Below are 15,995 nucleotides of genomic sequence, written 5' to 3' on the forward strand. Positions count from 1 at the left end.
GTGGTACAAATGGTAGGTGTGCTGCATATACAAAATATCTTTACAGCACTAACAATATCTCCTCATGTACCAAAATCTAAATGGACTGCTAGAAATACTTGGGGGTTTTCTGCTTTTTTTTTTTTTCTGAGCCTAACGTCATGGAAAAATGTAGGTAGTTTGTACTCAAGTATTCCAGGCTCTGTAGGATCTCTTCACACTGTCAGCAATGGGAATTTGTTTAAAGGTATGTGCTTTCTTTCACTTACCTTTCAGAGGTAAAAGTGATTACAGAAGTTAACTTTCAGCTTATTTAGGTTATGATGATTAAACTTGGCACATGCTGGTGTTCAAATGGAGAGTCCAAACTGCATTGATTAGGAAAACTACTTAGGTTGATTTAATATGTTTCTGCCATGAACAGTAGGAGTCCCAATTTTCTAAATTTCGATATTGTGAGCTTTAAAAGTGCTTTTTGAGCAAGTCATTTGAGAAATGAAGCCAATTAATGGCAACAGCAATCCTAGTTACAGGGAATTGGTATTGCCTAGAAATACCTGATAAAATCATTGGATGCTTGATTGTTGTAGATTCCCTTTTCCCTGATAATGGATTGAATCCACGGAGATAGGATAACAACCAACAGAACACTTTTTGTTAATAAAGCTGTTAGTGATAGGAGATAACTGCTCGTACAACACATTCACTCACACACTTGTTCATAATTACCTGGTTGGAGCAGCAGTTGGGAGGCCTATCCCAAACCCTGGGACCTCTGGCTTCCAGGCAGGTGTTCAGAAAGTCCCTCAGAGGACCCTTTACTTTACCAGCTGTGTATATATAATCCAGTAGTCTTTGCATGCAGCACCTGCTGCCTGCTTGGACATGGACCAAGTAGTGCAACCCACTGTTAATGCTTGTGTGTGCTACTGGCTTGGTATACAGTTAGCAGGCTGTTGTTGTCCTGAATTTATCAGTTCTTGTGGATTTACTTGGACCGTATCAATTCCTGGGAGACTTTCACATGCTGCTTCTCAGCATGTAATTTTCCTTTCTTCAGCCTGCTGTTTTCTGGTAACTTTGTCCACCTGCACCTCTAGAACCCATTCGCGCAGGAGGGGCTTTCTGACGCATCAACTTTTTTAGAAGGTAGTAAAATTACACCTAGAGCCAACTTGTCTTGACCCCAAAGGGAGCACATCTTATTGCAAGTTTAAATACAGTTTTGATTGCTGAAAACCAGCAGGCTTCAGTAAAGGCTGGCAGATAACTGTAGAAATGGCTCTATATCTCTGGCCAGGGCAGGGATCAGCATGTGGACAAAGCACCTTGCAATGGCTTTATTGCCAACCATTTGAAAAGACTTTGGATGCAGAAGGGAAGCCTGGTATAGAAAATATGACTTGTCATGCCTAAATGTTCTTTTTTGTCTATCAAAGTGCTTCTAAAGTCCAAATGATTTAAAGCATAAGAAGAGGGATTATGTATCAAAAAACTCTTGTTTTTCCAGCCAAGTTAGTATAATAAATAATACTACTCTTCTGTACAGTGGTTGCCTCTGTTATTCTCAGACCTTTCAGGAAAAACCTGTCTGCTCTAGAGCATTCTCTTTGTTGGATAGTAATATTTCCTTTTAAAATAACTTCCTTTTTTCTTTTATAATCAGCCAAAAGATTGCTGGATTGTTTATGGTAACGAGAGTTAAGTCTCCCCTTTCAGCTACTAATTTGTTTCTCCATAGCTTGTGACAATTTGGGGACTGTGACTGTCTCATGACTGTTCTTTTTTGAGTCATGCTGCCTGTGGTAAGGAGACAAAATAATAATGCTAGTATATCTATCCATGAACAAGTTACTCATTACAGACTATTAAAAAAGATGACAGGGACAGCAAAAGGAGTATCCAAATAATGGGAATTTTCTTCTCTTCATCTCCCTACTCATCCAAGAGAGTTGAAGATTAAAGCAGTGGAAGATAAGTGTTGGTGCGAGGATTTAAAAGCTTGAATGGACCTAAGGACAAGGTAGGGCTTTTTGTTTGTTTTGAAGTTTGTTTTTTTTTTTGACTCCTTTTCTCTGCGTTCTAGACATGCCACTGTGTAAGAACAAAGTGATGATCTTGATTTAGTACATAGCAGGAGTTCTGAGGCAAAAGAAAAGCCCTACCAAATGCTCCCAAGGAAAGGAAAAGGAGTAGGATGTTTAATACTCCTATTTAGTCATAGTAATGATTGCATTAAGAATATGATATTACTTTGGTCTTTTCTGGGACCTCAGGTTCTGGTATGTGACAACTTTACCCCTTTTATGTTTGGAGAAATTCATAATTCATAGGTGCAAGACGGAAGCTGCCTATTTATAAAGCATTTAGAGCAAGAACTGCTTCAGTGGCAGGTTTATGTTAGTCCAGTCTCTGCTTCAAATTCTGCATTCCCAAACCCTGTTGCTTAACTGTGGTAATTAGATCAGATCCGCAGTTTGTTAAAGCAGTGTCAGGTTAACTAATCCTCCTCCTCGTTGTCTAAATGGAAAGATGGTGAATCATTTGCCCAGCTGCAATCCTTACCTATGCAGAGAGGCTATAAAGACAACTGCTTCGTAATGAGTTCTCGAAAGCATGCTGTGCCTGCTCTCTCTGTACCTGCCCCCCTTTCCTCTCCTCAGAGTCCCGGTTACAATTTCGAACTTAACATCTGAAGTCTTCTTTTATAATCCTACCTTTGAAGGGTTCGCAGTCATGAGGGGAAAAATAGAAGTTGCAAAAACTTCCAAAATCCCCATGGCTGGTGGAACTCGACTGTTTCTGTACAGTTTGTACTGTTCCTCCTAGTGCTGGCTATACCAATAGCACATCTTGAGAGCCTTCATGCTTCCTTCCCTCCCCCAAATAATCAAATACTCGAGACCAAAAAGTCAGTCATTTTTATAATGCAAAAATTAACTTTGCCTCATTATGTCATGTAGGAAACAGGTATATTTTCTTCTCCAAAGGACATAACTCTGTTAAATCAGATACCTTTTATCTTCAGGTTATGTCCCTGATGCAAAACACGCCTAGATAAAGTTTTCAAGTGCCTGGGGCACTCAAATAAGTAACTGTGAAATGCAGAAAAAAACAGTTCCTTTCCCCATCCCCACACCTCACCTTCCGTCCTGTCCTGGCTGAGTACATCCTCACTGATTAAGATGATAAACGCTGGATGTTTTCTAAGATTTCAATAACTAAGGGTCATTCTTAATTTAACTCTATTAGTCTCTATTGGCAGTGGGTTTTAATTCTATCTATAACCATTTTAAGTTTGCTTTCATTTTGCTTTTTCTCTACCACATTTTTGAAAAATCAAATGTATTAATATACTACTTCAATTTTATTGTCTACATTCAGTTATGAATTCTTATTGTGTCATCTTTGTAGAAATGCAAAGAGGAGTGTATTTCTGTTTTTTGGCAGATTTTTTTTCTCCTTTCTTGTTTCAAAGAATGATATTTCTTAATGGTCAAGTCATCCAGATGTGTCCAAATGCAGAAAACTTCTACTATCTTCTTTTTTCATCCAAAATCAGTTGACCAAGATAAAGTTACATCAGAGAAAATCACCTAACATTGTAGGTATGTATATTTTTCAATGCAACCGGAAGAAGAAACGATAACAGAGACAGTGAGACCAGTTCAGTATTCTTTTCTTTTTACTATTTGCCGGATTTTTGAAAAGAGGCATAATCTAAAACAATTACTGAGAGTAGGTGTTGGATTTGAAGATCCCCTGAACTTTGCTAGAATATTTAATATGGGTAAGAGTTCATATTTGTAATCATATTCATTACATTATGAATTCTTACCCATGCTGAATAATCTATGTAATGATCATATTGGATGCAAGAATGTTGTCTTTCTCTGTCCCATCCAAAAATTGCTCTTACATTACTGACAGGACGGTGAATACAAAAGTGATCCTATGAATAGCAGTTATGGCTACCTCAGCAGGTGACTTGTAAAAGGAAGAGAGCTGAAGTTAAAGATTCCAGTGTGGATAATCTTTAACCTTCTGATGCTGATGGGACTTTTTTTCCCGAGTGATGTCTTGACTAACTTTCTCAAAGCACATGATTTATATTTACTCCAACAGGGCATTTCAGTTCTGATTGTTTAACAAAAATGCTTAAGAATTTACAGTTTCAGTTTATTGCATGTGATTTTGACAGTCATGTGCACTGCAGCATAATCTGTCTTTCGTTTATCTGGAGTGCCTGCACAAATGCAGAAATGAAACAACTATGTTCCTGAGGTAGTATCTCAGTGTTTCCATCTCACTGCTAAACTAAGTGAACTATTACAGTGCAAGCTACCATACTAGTACGTACCACTTTCTCAATAAAAGTGTTGTATTATTTAGATAGAGGTCAGCATTCTGTAATTTTATGGAAAGAATATGTCAGTATCATTCTTTTCAAATAATTTTTTTTTTAGTTATGTACTGAGTGCATATATAACTTATTGTGAATGAGTGATGTATTTCATCCAGAGACTAGAAAAATAGGATTCTTTCTTGCTGGAGTGTTTTACCTTTGAAAAAATTACTAATTTAAAAACTTTTTCCTTTCTTTAGGATTGGATAGTAAAGTAGAATTGGCAGAAATAATCAACAAGATGAATAAATGACCCATGCTTATTGCATTTTTCCAATACGTGAATATTCTGTCTGCTGAAGTTATAACTAGATAATTCACTGAACTATCATAAATCTATATAATCTTCTCATCTTCTCTGGACAAAAAAAGACTGGAAATGCTTAGGGGAAGGAATAAATCCCCACTCTATTCTTCCGCTGGAAGATATGAATTTGCACAAACTAGAGTATTTTCTGGATAAATTGACATATTGTAGACAAAAAAAGGATGGAAGAACAAAAGAGTTCTGTCATTTTGAAATGGGAACCTTCTACAACTATTCTTTTTTAAACACTTGCAACGGATAGGATTCTTCGAAAAATCTACATTAACCGTCTGTAAATTAGTAGCATTTCTGAACAGTAGTACATTGACAATATCAGTGATGCAGAATTTGAGTGTTTTAATTGACTGAAGGTAGCCTGAGGTTATTCTAATGATTTTTTTAACATTATATGAAACACATTTTCTTGAAGTTACTGGAATTTGTAGCATATTTGACAGCTCATATACATGTATTTCTATCCAAATGATACAACCAGCCTGGAGAAAGGTCAGTTCTGAGCCATATGCAGTTCATGGGTGCTCATCTTGCCCAGTGCTATTTCTAATGCCCTCTTACAGTGCCTGTTAAACCCATCTCACTTACCTTCCAGGCTAGCATTTCAGCTGCAGGGTTTGTTTTTGGCTATATGCTTGAAAATAAGAATCTTCACTTTTAAAACTGCAAAACCCTCAAAATGTCAGCATTTTCTTCTCATATGGCTGGGAGGTAGCAATTAGTCTTTCTAGAGTTATGACTACCCTTCCCATCTGAATGTCAATTTTTAAACCTCTTAGGATCCAATGTAATCTCTCCTCCTATCCCCTGCCTCCTTTTTCCCCATTCTAAATTCCTTCTTAGACGTCCTACAGTCTTTGGGTTAAATCCTAGCCTCATCCTGGAGAACCAGCTAAAAGATTCCAAGATCTGCATCCCTAAATATCCATGTTATGCTTTAGAGCTTGATTTTGATCCCCCAGAGTTCCCACTGGTGCATGGGAGTAAGTGAATTTAGCAGATCCAAATTCACAATTATATATCCTACCCCTTTGGCCCGGCTTTTGTCAGTGTTAGTGTCATTTTTGAATAGCTGCAACTTGGCTGAGCCTCCTAAGATAAAGACACTAATAAATAGTAAACATAGCAATAAGTTTAGGGTTACATTTGTTTTGCAGTTATCCACAGTTTATTTCTGAGTCCCTATTCTTACATATTTCCTTTTACTTACAACAGATGTGATGCCTCAGTTTTATTTGAAATTGTTTGTAGTAAACTGGCCCAATAATATGTCCATATTCAAGAATGTAACAATTTCAGCCTTTTACAATAATTAACAGAGTGCAAATCTTCATGCCAAACTGCACATTTTGTGGTTTGACTGAACAAATGCTGGAATACATGTGCTTTGAATACCAAAGGTGTGTTGTAAAAGGAAATCGGACTTTAGAAGTGAACTGTGGGAAATCATTCTTCAAGTTACGTATCATTTCAGGGCAGAGGAACACCATTCCTCTTCCAAGCTATGATAAAAATACTATATATATTTTTTTTTCATTTTTGGTTCAAAATTTTTTAATAATATTCCAGAGAAGGAATATACTTAGGAGAAACACTTAAGAGTTCACATTTCAAACTTCCAAAATAACACTTTAGATATACAATAAGCAACTCAAAGCCTATTTACTCAAGTATTGATAAGGACTATTTATCTCCAGATGGAATTATCAAATTGTTTTGAATGTGTCAATCAAAGCATAAGGAATTTTATGGCCATTACCCACCTACTCAAAAATCATACAACTACCCTGTGACAGGTACTATGAAATGAAAAAGTGACATTAGAACCATTTAATCTAGTTAAGGTGATTGTCTTTTCGGTTTGAAATGATGAAGAATGCTAACATTAGACCACCAGTGAGTTAATTGTAAGGTAGCCTAAGGTGATCTTGATCATCCACAGACCACAACCCGGGAATTAGCTTTCTTTCTGTAAGGCATTCTTTCATATACCTCTGTGCTCTTGCCTATGCAAAGAGTTTAGATGTTAGAAAATGAGATGTGAGAAAATGTTAGAAAAGAGCCTTTTAATTCATCTTAAGAGGCTTCTACAAGGTAATTAATGCTGATAAAATGCTTCAAAGACATCTGTCTGTGCTAAGTAACATTGGTACCTTATTTCACTTACCCCCAAAACATGTATAAATTCCTATATGCTGAATGCATTCCTAAATGCTTCCTATACATTTAAACAGGCTTTTTCTTTTCGCTAATCGGTCTTTTCTTTATTGCAGGTAATGTGCATTGATTTACCTCACCTTAGTGATGGACTGACTCTCTTACCAATCTGTTCAGAATGAGAGTAAATCTTATCTAACTGGGCTATGCTGGCATTCTCTATTTGTAACCTACTGCAGTTACAAAACCATTTACAAATTTGTTTTTTCCACAGGTGTTAGAGACATAAATCTACCCTTCTATTTTCTTGAAAACAAGAATTTGTGACTATAAAAAGAATAGTGAAGTTCATTTGATACCTGAAAATGCAAAGAATTTTTTTAAAAGAAAAAGAGAGCCTGATTTCAGTATATCATTTGAGATTGGCAAAATATGTTCCTTCAAATATTCTCATAACAAATACAATTGTGTTTAAATCTTCCTGCAATATTTATATGAAATTAGTTTACAACCTATATACTGATTAGTAATCAAGGACAGAGTAAAATGCTGTTTACTGAAAGTGCATGTGTCTGCAGTTGGCCTTTGTTGATTCTTAAAATAGCAGATTATGCTGTGAATTAAGTTGCATGAATCTACGTACAATGGATGTCTTATGTAAAATTAGACTGAGAATTTTTAAGTTGCTGTTTTCTGATTGTCTTTACTAGCAGTGCAAACAAGAGGTTTCACAATAACAGGAAAACACTCCTGTTCAGAAGTGGTGGGTGCTCTCCACCACACAAACATGATTTTACTGTACTCTTCCTATGAAGCCTACACGGCTTCTTTACAGCGTAAAGAGGGTAGTAAGGGCTGGGAGCCACCTTGCAGTTTTTCCTTAGATGAGCCCTCGGGGTACGCTCTGAGGGCTGCACCATGTTTGGGGGTGCTCTGGCTATTGCTTGTCCAAGCCCGTGCCTGGGTTCAAGCACGCATCATCTGCACAAACTGTTAGCAGTCTTCCTAGCATGGTTTTGACTTGGGCCAGTGAGTGCTTTCGCCCACATTCGCTGGGCATAGGTCAGGGGAGAGCAAGGACCAGGGCCAGTTCCCAAAAGTCAGTTCAGGTGCAGCTATTTCCTTTTGAGAGGAATAGAGATTAGGTATGCAGGAATGCGAAGGAGTAGCTCTGTGACTGTTTCATTAGTTGAGTAGGTAGTTTATTCCCATGCAATATGAAACCAAACACCAAAAGTACTTTTAGAGACTGGAAAATTGAAGTGACTTTTCACTATGTGTCCTGTTTGCTTTCTTCACTAAGTATTTTATAAGCAACTAGAGCAGGAGACAGGACTCCATGGAAAACCGTGCTTTTCCACTGCACGCTCTGTGAAATGATGAGTGTGATGCTGGCCATTTTAAATTCCCCTCCCCAAGCAAAGAGTGCTGCTGGAATGCCTCTCTGAAGGCTGCAGGGTGCTGCAGGGTGCTGAGTGCACAGGAACTTATCTGTGTTAGTTTAGCTGCTGTCAAAAAGGTCAAGGAGACAAAAGTAGGTACAAAGCTATGATCTCAGAAACTGTGGTGGAAGGGGCTGCCTGTTTAAATACAGCTGCTTTAGCAAAGGCCTTCCCTTGCTATTATTTCCCCTCTTCCCCAGGACAGGCTCCCAGTGAGGTCGGGCTCAGTGACACAGGGGACGTCCTATCTCTCCACACAGCACTTTTCATGAGCTCTGCTGGCTTAAAGGGCTTTCATGCCCCTAGTCTGCAGGGACATGGCTCTTGCTGTGGGTGCTGCGTCACCAGCGGAGATAATGCTTTGGAACATACAGTAGTATAAATAGTACTCCCATTCACATAAATAGCTCCACACGTTGCTAAAATGACAGTGACAGGGTATTATACTATTGGTTTATTTATAGCTCTGGAAGCTCTGTGAGCTAAGTAAGAAAGCACCGAATTTGTTCTGTGAATTATTTTGATTTTTTTTCCCCTTGACATACTCTAATTTGTAAAAAAAAGTCTTTATTTTTCTCCGTTGGTCTCAGTTTCTTGTCTGCAGTGATAGAGAATCAAAAAAGTTTGCCAAATTAAGGGGCAGATCCCAATTTGGGAGTACTTTTCTAGTGACCTAGAGACAAAGCTGTAGGCATCTGTTTGCTTACAGGCGATTGGGACACACAAGTCTGGATAACCCTGGCGTGGTCATGCTTTTCAGCTGCTAGGAATGATCCAGCTAAGAGAGCTGCTGCTTTAAACTTGAAGTAAAATCATCTTTTTTTAGGAAGCAGGTACTTAGATGTCACTTCTACTGCAATGGCATAAAATAAACATCTCCATTTCCAGTTTTAACACGAAATGCCACTGTCTGACTCTGTATTCCCAGCACTAATTGACTGATCCATTTCCCCAGGAGCGCTGCTGGTGGTGGGTGGATGCAGACGGCAGACCTGAGAGCAAATACAGTGGAAAGGAACTGTTCTTGTCATTATGGCTTGAGATTGGCAGCCTGTGTGTGATGATTAGGATTCAGGTAAGGAACCATTTGCAGTGAGCAGGTTAATGCATTAGTCTCATGCAGCTGCCTCACCTTCAGATGGACATCATGTTTCAATTCTTGCTTTTAGCTAGAGATCTCTCTGAAGGAAGTCAATATGAAGGAGGTAAAATGGAATGCAGAAAATTACTGCAATTCTACAACTTTGTTAATTCAACAGTTTCTGTTAGTGCTCCTGGCTGCGTGTTTACGAGCCTTCGGGATGAGGTGGTGGAGTGTTAAAGGGAGCAGATGAAATAAATGGCTCAATAAAAAGCTTGTGATGTGAACTGTGAACTTTTTCTGAGAAGCTGCCTCCTCATCAGATGGAAAATGTGCTCCTTTATAACATGTGCATTATGTAGATAATTCTGATGGAAATCAACTGAAAGGCTGCTCTCTTAAAGCATACTAATAAAGTCTAGTATTTGTTCAGGTGACTAAATACACTGTGAGTTTGCCTAAACACCCAATAGTTCATTTATTTGCTTCAGGTTTTTTGCAAATATTAGCAAAAGGGACCACTCAACAGTCATATGTCTACAGATGACTCTATGGGGAAATAACTGGTGTGAACTATGTACTTCAACATTTTTGCTAGTATTTTTCAGCTTGACAAAGAGTCAGTAGGGATAGACTTGGTGCCTTTGAATTTAAGAAAATTCAAAGCATTGTATTTGCCTAATTCTTTTTCTTTACTGTTTCACGGTATTATTATTAGTAAGCATGCTTGTTTTTGTATGGCAGCGGTTTTGCACATTACCAACCCTGCATTTAAAATGAAACAAAAAAATATTCCAGCCCCCTGCCCATGCCTACATAGTAAACATCTAGAAGTAATTCATGCCTAGGATTCAGTGGAAACTATTGTAGGGATAATTAGTCCCTAACTATGGTATGAGACCTTGAAAAGCCAACAACAAAACTAAGAATACAGTTTGTAATCAATTTTTCTCCCTTCCAAAGGAAGGACAAAACATAGTTTTTCCTTGCAAAAGACTTTTTTCCACCTTGACTTTGTCCTTTAATTGACGAACAAAATATTGACATCTTTGTGACTTGGCCCCCTTCTTGGAGCTGGAATGCAACACGGTTAGCAGGAGACTGAAATATAAGTTCTCTTCAATGGGGAACAAAGCTGTACCCCTGGCATACTGAATTCATACAGTCATGGGCCACAAGGACTTGGCAACACCTATATCAGTATTAAGATGAAGCACCAGTTTGGATAAAAGAAAGGAGGAGAGGAACTTGCCGCCTGAGTGGTTCCTAACCAGGGAGGCCTGTTTTACCTTGATCTTGCTGGATCTGGTGGGACAACTGCATTTGGAAGCTCTCTAAGGAAGGGTGGGGAGTGATTCAGAACGACTGTGCATGGACCGGAAGGAGATCTGGACATGAGCAGCAGCACCGGGGCAGCCCAGGTGCCTCAGACTTGCAGGGCACCTGCAGCTGTGTAGTGTTTGCACAGTTGGTCTGAAACTGCTTCAGAAAGAGTCTAGAATTTGTTTATTTTTCTTTTTTTTAATGAGCCAAGGGACAGTCCCAGCTAGAGAGGAGACCATGGGTCTGTCTTCTGCCTGCAAGCTAGTCTTCAGCAAGAGTACAGGCAACATTTAATGGCAATATAGCCCCTCTTACAGTAGGCATCACGAGAACTGTAGAGAGACAACGTTCCTAGATTCCACCTGACTGGCATGGGCTGATTCTTGAAACATGGCCACAAGACTAACAGTTGCTGTTCTGTCAATAATAAGCTTAGCCAGAGCTTAGTCTTAAGCCTTTGTACCACTGTGCACCTTAGAGTAGTTTTTGAATTATTTTAATGATATTTTCTGTGTATTTATTCTAGCATTTTTGAATGTATATCTAGCATCCTTCCGCATCCTCACTTCTGTCACTAAACTGTTGCTTACATTTCATTGCTCTATATGCAATACTAAATTTCTTTTGATGTCCAAAATTCTGTGAAATTGCACTCTTCCAACACAGCCAAATGCCACCTAGTGATTAAAGCAGGAATTGCAATTAATCATTTATTAGCGCTGACTGGCCGATAGAATAATTTTTAAAACAGCTAATTTATCATTATGATTTCAAAAGTCTGTTATAAAAATCTGATCGATGCTTACTATGAGTAAATTAATTTATAATCTCCTAATTAAAGCATATAATTACAAAGCATCATTTAAATATGATGGTATGCATTTTTCCAAAGAAATTGTTTCCCTCTCCATTTTAAATGTAGTTTATATACATAACATAATGTAGTTTTCATGCATATATAGATGCATTTCAGAAGATACCTCTTGAAGGATGCATAGCCATAGACAGGGTAGAGGGCCAGCTGGACAGCATGGTACATCTGTTTTACATCCTACGTAAGTGACATTTTGTCACTTCTGAAAATTCATGCAGATTTTTTTAAGCAAGATAATGGCATTTCTATTTGTGCATTTTGTAGCTATTTTGTAGTTTAAAAATAAATGTTTTCTTCTGAGTTGTGCGATTCTGTTTGCAGAGATAATGGGAATACAGAACCCGTTTTTTGGAGAGGAATTGTTTTGTTTTTCTTGTTAAGCTTTCACACTGGGAGTTCTTCTCTTGCTGGGTACTGTAGCCTCAAGTCCTGTATTTTTCAAGTTGTTTTTCTTATTTCGTAGTACCCCTCACGCCAAGCTAGGAGCATCTCCTCCAGGCATGAGACTTGCTGGTTAACCCCATCATTTCTTGGCAGTACTCCTTGCCTTCGTGGGGTGCAGTGGTTTGTGCACTGGGAGCAGACCTGATGTGACTGTGGTGTGCTCAGCCTCCCCTTGGGACCAGTGTGTATTTGCCTACTGTGTGGATGTCAGCCCCTGTGTGCTGTGGGACTTTGTAAGCCTTGGGTTACAACTTACAGTTCTCAGTTTCTGAGAACTGCACCTGGTGGCACCTGAAGCTTTGCTTGCTTGGCCTCTCTTGAAATAATGCAGTTCATGTTCTGATGTAATTTCCTATTGCTGTCTTGCTTTGGCCCACAGAAAGATGTTGGGGCCAAATGTGTTCATCCATGTTTGTACAAAATTGAGTGGTGAATGATAAAATAATAAACAAAACTAACAGCTTCTGAAAATAAACTAGTACCCAAAATGCAATGGATGGTCTCCAGCCACAGAATAAAACAGAGCCTGGCCTGAAAGGCCTGAACACTTTATCCTACAATAAGCACCACAACTTTTAACACAGAAACACATGAATCTTTTAACCAATTTTTTGTATTTATTTAATTATATTAATTTAGAAAGGAGAAAATATATACTTTAGACTGTTCTGGCCAAATTTTTGTCTGTGCAGCTTCTCTGAAGTCAGTGGAATGACAGGAGGAAAGGGTTTGGCTTTTTACGATAATAGCATGTGTGCACTAGAGCAGAAATAAAGAATTTGTCAAAGCTGACCAGTATAGTGTACTAGTGTACACCTCTTTTTTTTTCCTTTGTCTTGGCCTAAACTTATCAGGATATCTATACAGAAGAATGGAAGGCCACTATGATTAAAGTATCTGAAATGCTGATTTACTCTTAAATGATGCAGTAAAAAGCTGAAGAAAACAATCTTTTTTTACAGGAACCAATACTCGTTTATAAGTGAGCTGATCTCACCCAACAGACATGGAAGTTGATAATTAACCAGAGACAGGAAGGTTCATCATTTGGTAATGAGCTGCCTACAAACCCATCTGATAAATAAAGGCTGTCAAACAAAATCTCTTGGCACGGCACACAAGCCTGCAGGGCTTTCTACAGATGGCACTGGAGACTTCAAAGCATGACAGTATCTGACCATCTGATTAAGTCAAGAGATGCTGATGAAAAAGTGATGTGTGCTGTAAACAATGTTTTCTAAATATTCAAATTCTGCAGAAACAAATAATTAAACCTTTATATCCAAGATTATGAATTTCAGGGGAGGGAGGGATGCACAGTCCCAGGCCTGTGTTAGAAGCAAAACACAGCATAAAACAACAAAATTACATATGCATTATTCAAAACCTTTACTGGAGAGGAGTCAGTGGTGAGGAAAAAGCTACTATAAGAGGATGAAATGGGATCCCAGAACATTTATAATATCCATCTTCCCTGTGGCACAGACTGGCATACATACAGCTAGCCATTATTTGTTGCAATTTGCACAATTCAAAGTTGTTTTTCTCCCTATTTTAAAAGGCTCACCCGGTAGTCTTGTCTCGAAGGAAAACTGTAAATGATAGTTACAGAGGGCTGGAGCTCCATTCATCTAATAATGCAGAGCTGAGTTGTCCAGTGAAAACCGTCAGTTCTCCAAGGCTGTGTTACAGTCGTGTAGGCACCTCAGATGTTAAAGCTTTACGGAGCTCATAAGGTACTGTGCGTGTAAAAACTGGTTGAATAGAAATAAATGGCAATAAGGAAACATATCTTTTCTCTCTCCAAACCAAAGTGAACTGTAACACGTAGTGGTCCGATTTCAGCCACCTCCCTCATGGCGAATTGTCCCAGACGGGTCACCGAGCACTCAGCCAGGGCAGGGCTTAAAACGAAGCAGCGAGAGCCCTCGCTCGGCTCCGCGCAGAGGCAGCTCTGTCGAGACCCCCGCTACTGCAAAGGCCCCGGAAAGCTCTTGGTGGGTGAAGCAGTTCTCCATCCTTTCAAACTCCTTTCCAGCACCAAGTGCGTCTCTATGCTAGCTGTCAAGCATCATGGTGTGGCGAGGCCAGGGAGGCTCCCAGCGGCCGGGGCTGGGGCTGGTGGTGTTGGGGGGTGGCCGGTGTGGACGGGCTGGTGCTGGCCACCAAGGGTCCATCCGCCCGCCCCGAGGGAGCAGGTCCTGGGGGGGCACTGGGTGCTGCCACGAGGCCGAGGCTGGGGTGGGAGCTGGGGCATGCCGAGCCCCCCCAGGCCCAGACACTAGGGAGCACCCCACAAGAGCTGACAGTTCCTGAAGGGTGCAAGAGAGCTGTCCAAAATGTAGTTTGTTGTTGCCATCACAAGGGGCCCCAGAGACACAGCGAGGACCTGGCAGCCAGCGCCCCTGTCCGCCATGTCGCACGCGGCTGATCGGGGCGAGAGCTGGGCGCAGCCGTCTCGGTGCGTGTGAGCGTGTGGGCGTGAGAGGAGGGGTGGGAGCAGGTGAAATCAACTCTCTTAGAAGTGTTTGTAAATAAATATCACCTCCCCCTTCCGTGAGATCTCACACCGAGCTTTGTCCCGCTAATTTGCATCCCAGCAGACACATCTGGCCAGGTTTAGTGCCGCTAGCCTAGTGCCAGGCAGGCTGGGCCGGGGGGGGGGGACTGTCCCCAGGACACTTTCTCCAGGCGTAGGGACCACGCGCCGGGAGACGCGGCACGGTCCCGGCAGCGCGCGGGCAGTGCACTGGGGTTTGGCGAGCTGGGGCCGGGCTGCACAACAAGCTGACTTGGAGGGGCTGTCTCCCAAGGCAGCCCTGGAAACGGTGTAGTCACGCTCAACGCGCAGCCTCATAAACCTGGCTCCACGTGAGCTGCCTCTGCATGGAGACAGCCGGTGCGTCTCCGGTGCCGGAGCATGGTTAATCTGGGAACTAGACAAAATGCCCTCATACATGTTTTTACAATGGGCTTATTAAATCCCCAGTGGGCATTACTGGCATGTGGAAGGCAGGAAAAGAGGCTATTGTTCCTGTTCCACATCGGTAGGAAATCCTAGGGAGGGTTATCAGCAACATGCTGACCTGCTGAATCCCATACTGGTCTATAAATATGGATTAATCCTTTGTTTTGTAAGTGCAGACCAAAAACAGATTGATTTTTTTTTTAATAGATTCATTTCAAGGTAATTGAGACTAATGTTGCACTGAGTAGAAAAAATATTTCCTGTTCCTCCAGAGCCAGCAAATATAGGACACATCTGACTGCTGTTAGTGACATGGTCTATCTTAACTGAAATTTAATGTGTGGAATTTCATACATGCAGCAATAAATGATCTGCTGACCATACTATCTGACTGAACTCGTGAACCTTCACTTTAATTATATTTTAAAGTGGTTTTGGACATTCAAGATAGTTTAATTATGAAAGTTAGGAGCAGCTCCACAGGTAGGGTTAAACTGAATTTGGTACTAAGATTCATTTTCTTAGACTGTGCCCTTCCCAAATTACATCAATTGCATTTTCTAAGGCTTTACAAACTAAACATACTCATTAGAAATTAAAATTAATTCATATTAGTATGCCAGGGCAGGTAACTTTCAATGTAAAAATTTTTTGTGCCCTTTATCTCCCTAGCAAAAGCACACAGTGTTATCTTTTGTTTTTTAACATGACAGTAATATTATGAAGAAGCTCCCTCTTCCCCTTCCTTGCTTATCTGAGCTCAAAATGATTGTGTTTACTATCAAAACACTAAGACTGCAAGCCACACACACAGATGTATTACCTGATCTCTGAAACACTGAATCAAAGCCCCATAGGAGACGTTATAAAGTACTTAGAGTGATAATATGCTATTTAACTGCACAGCACGGAGATTCTTCCAATACACTTCAGATCTGTGGAAATCTTATGCAAGTGTTAATTTCTATATAAATATCCTTTTAAAGAGGCATTGGTCATT

The 15,995-nt window shown here is 40.0% G+C and overlaps 1 long non-coding RNA gene across 3 annotated transcripts in view; it reads left to right on the plus strand.

Moving 5' to 3' along the window:
- The first annotated feature begins 1,779 nt into the window (after positions 1-1,779).
- Positions 1,780-15,995, plus strand: part of LOC104149799 (uncharacterized) — a 62,221-nt gene continuing 48,005 nt past the window's right edge. The window contains exons 1-3 of one of the 3 annotated variants that reach the window (XR_011136376.1): positions 1,780-2,002; positions 9,261-9,380; positions 12,990-13,794. This is a non-coding gene — a long non-coding RNA (uncharacterized lncRNA). Of the gene's footprint in view, positions 2,003-9,260; positions 9,381-9,474; positions 9,910-12,989; positions 13,795-15,995 lie in introns of those variants that run through there. The other 2 variants (XR_695395.2, XR_011136377.1) reach the window with 2 other exon arrangements.

The sequence above is a fragment of the Struthio camelus genome, chromosome 1, assembly GCF_040807025.1.
Source record: "Struthio camelus isolate bStrCam1 chromosome 1, bStrCam1.hap1, whole genome shotgun sequence".
Lineage (NCBI taxonomy): Eukaryota > Metazoa > Chordata > Aves > Struthioniformes > Struthionidae > Struthio > Struthio camelus.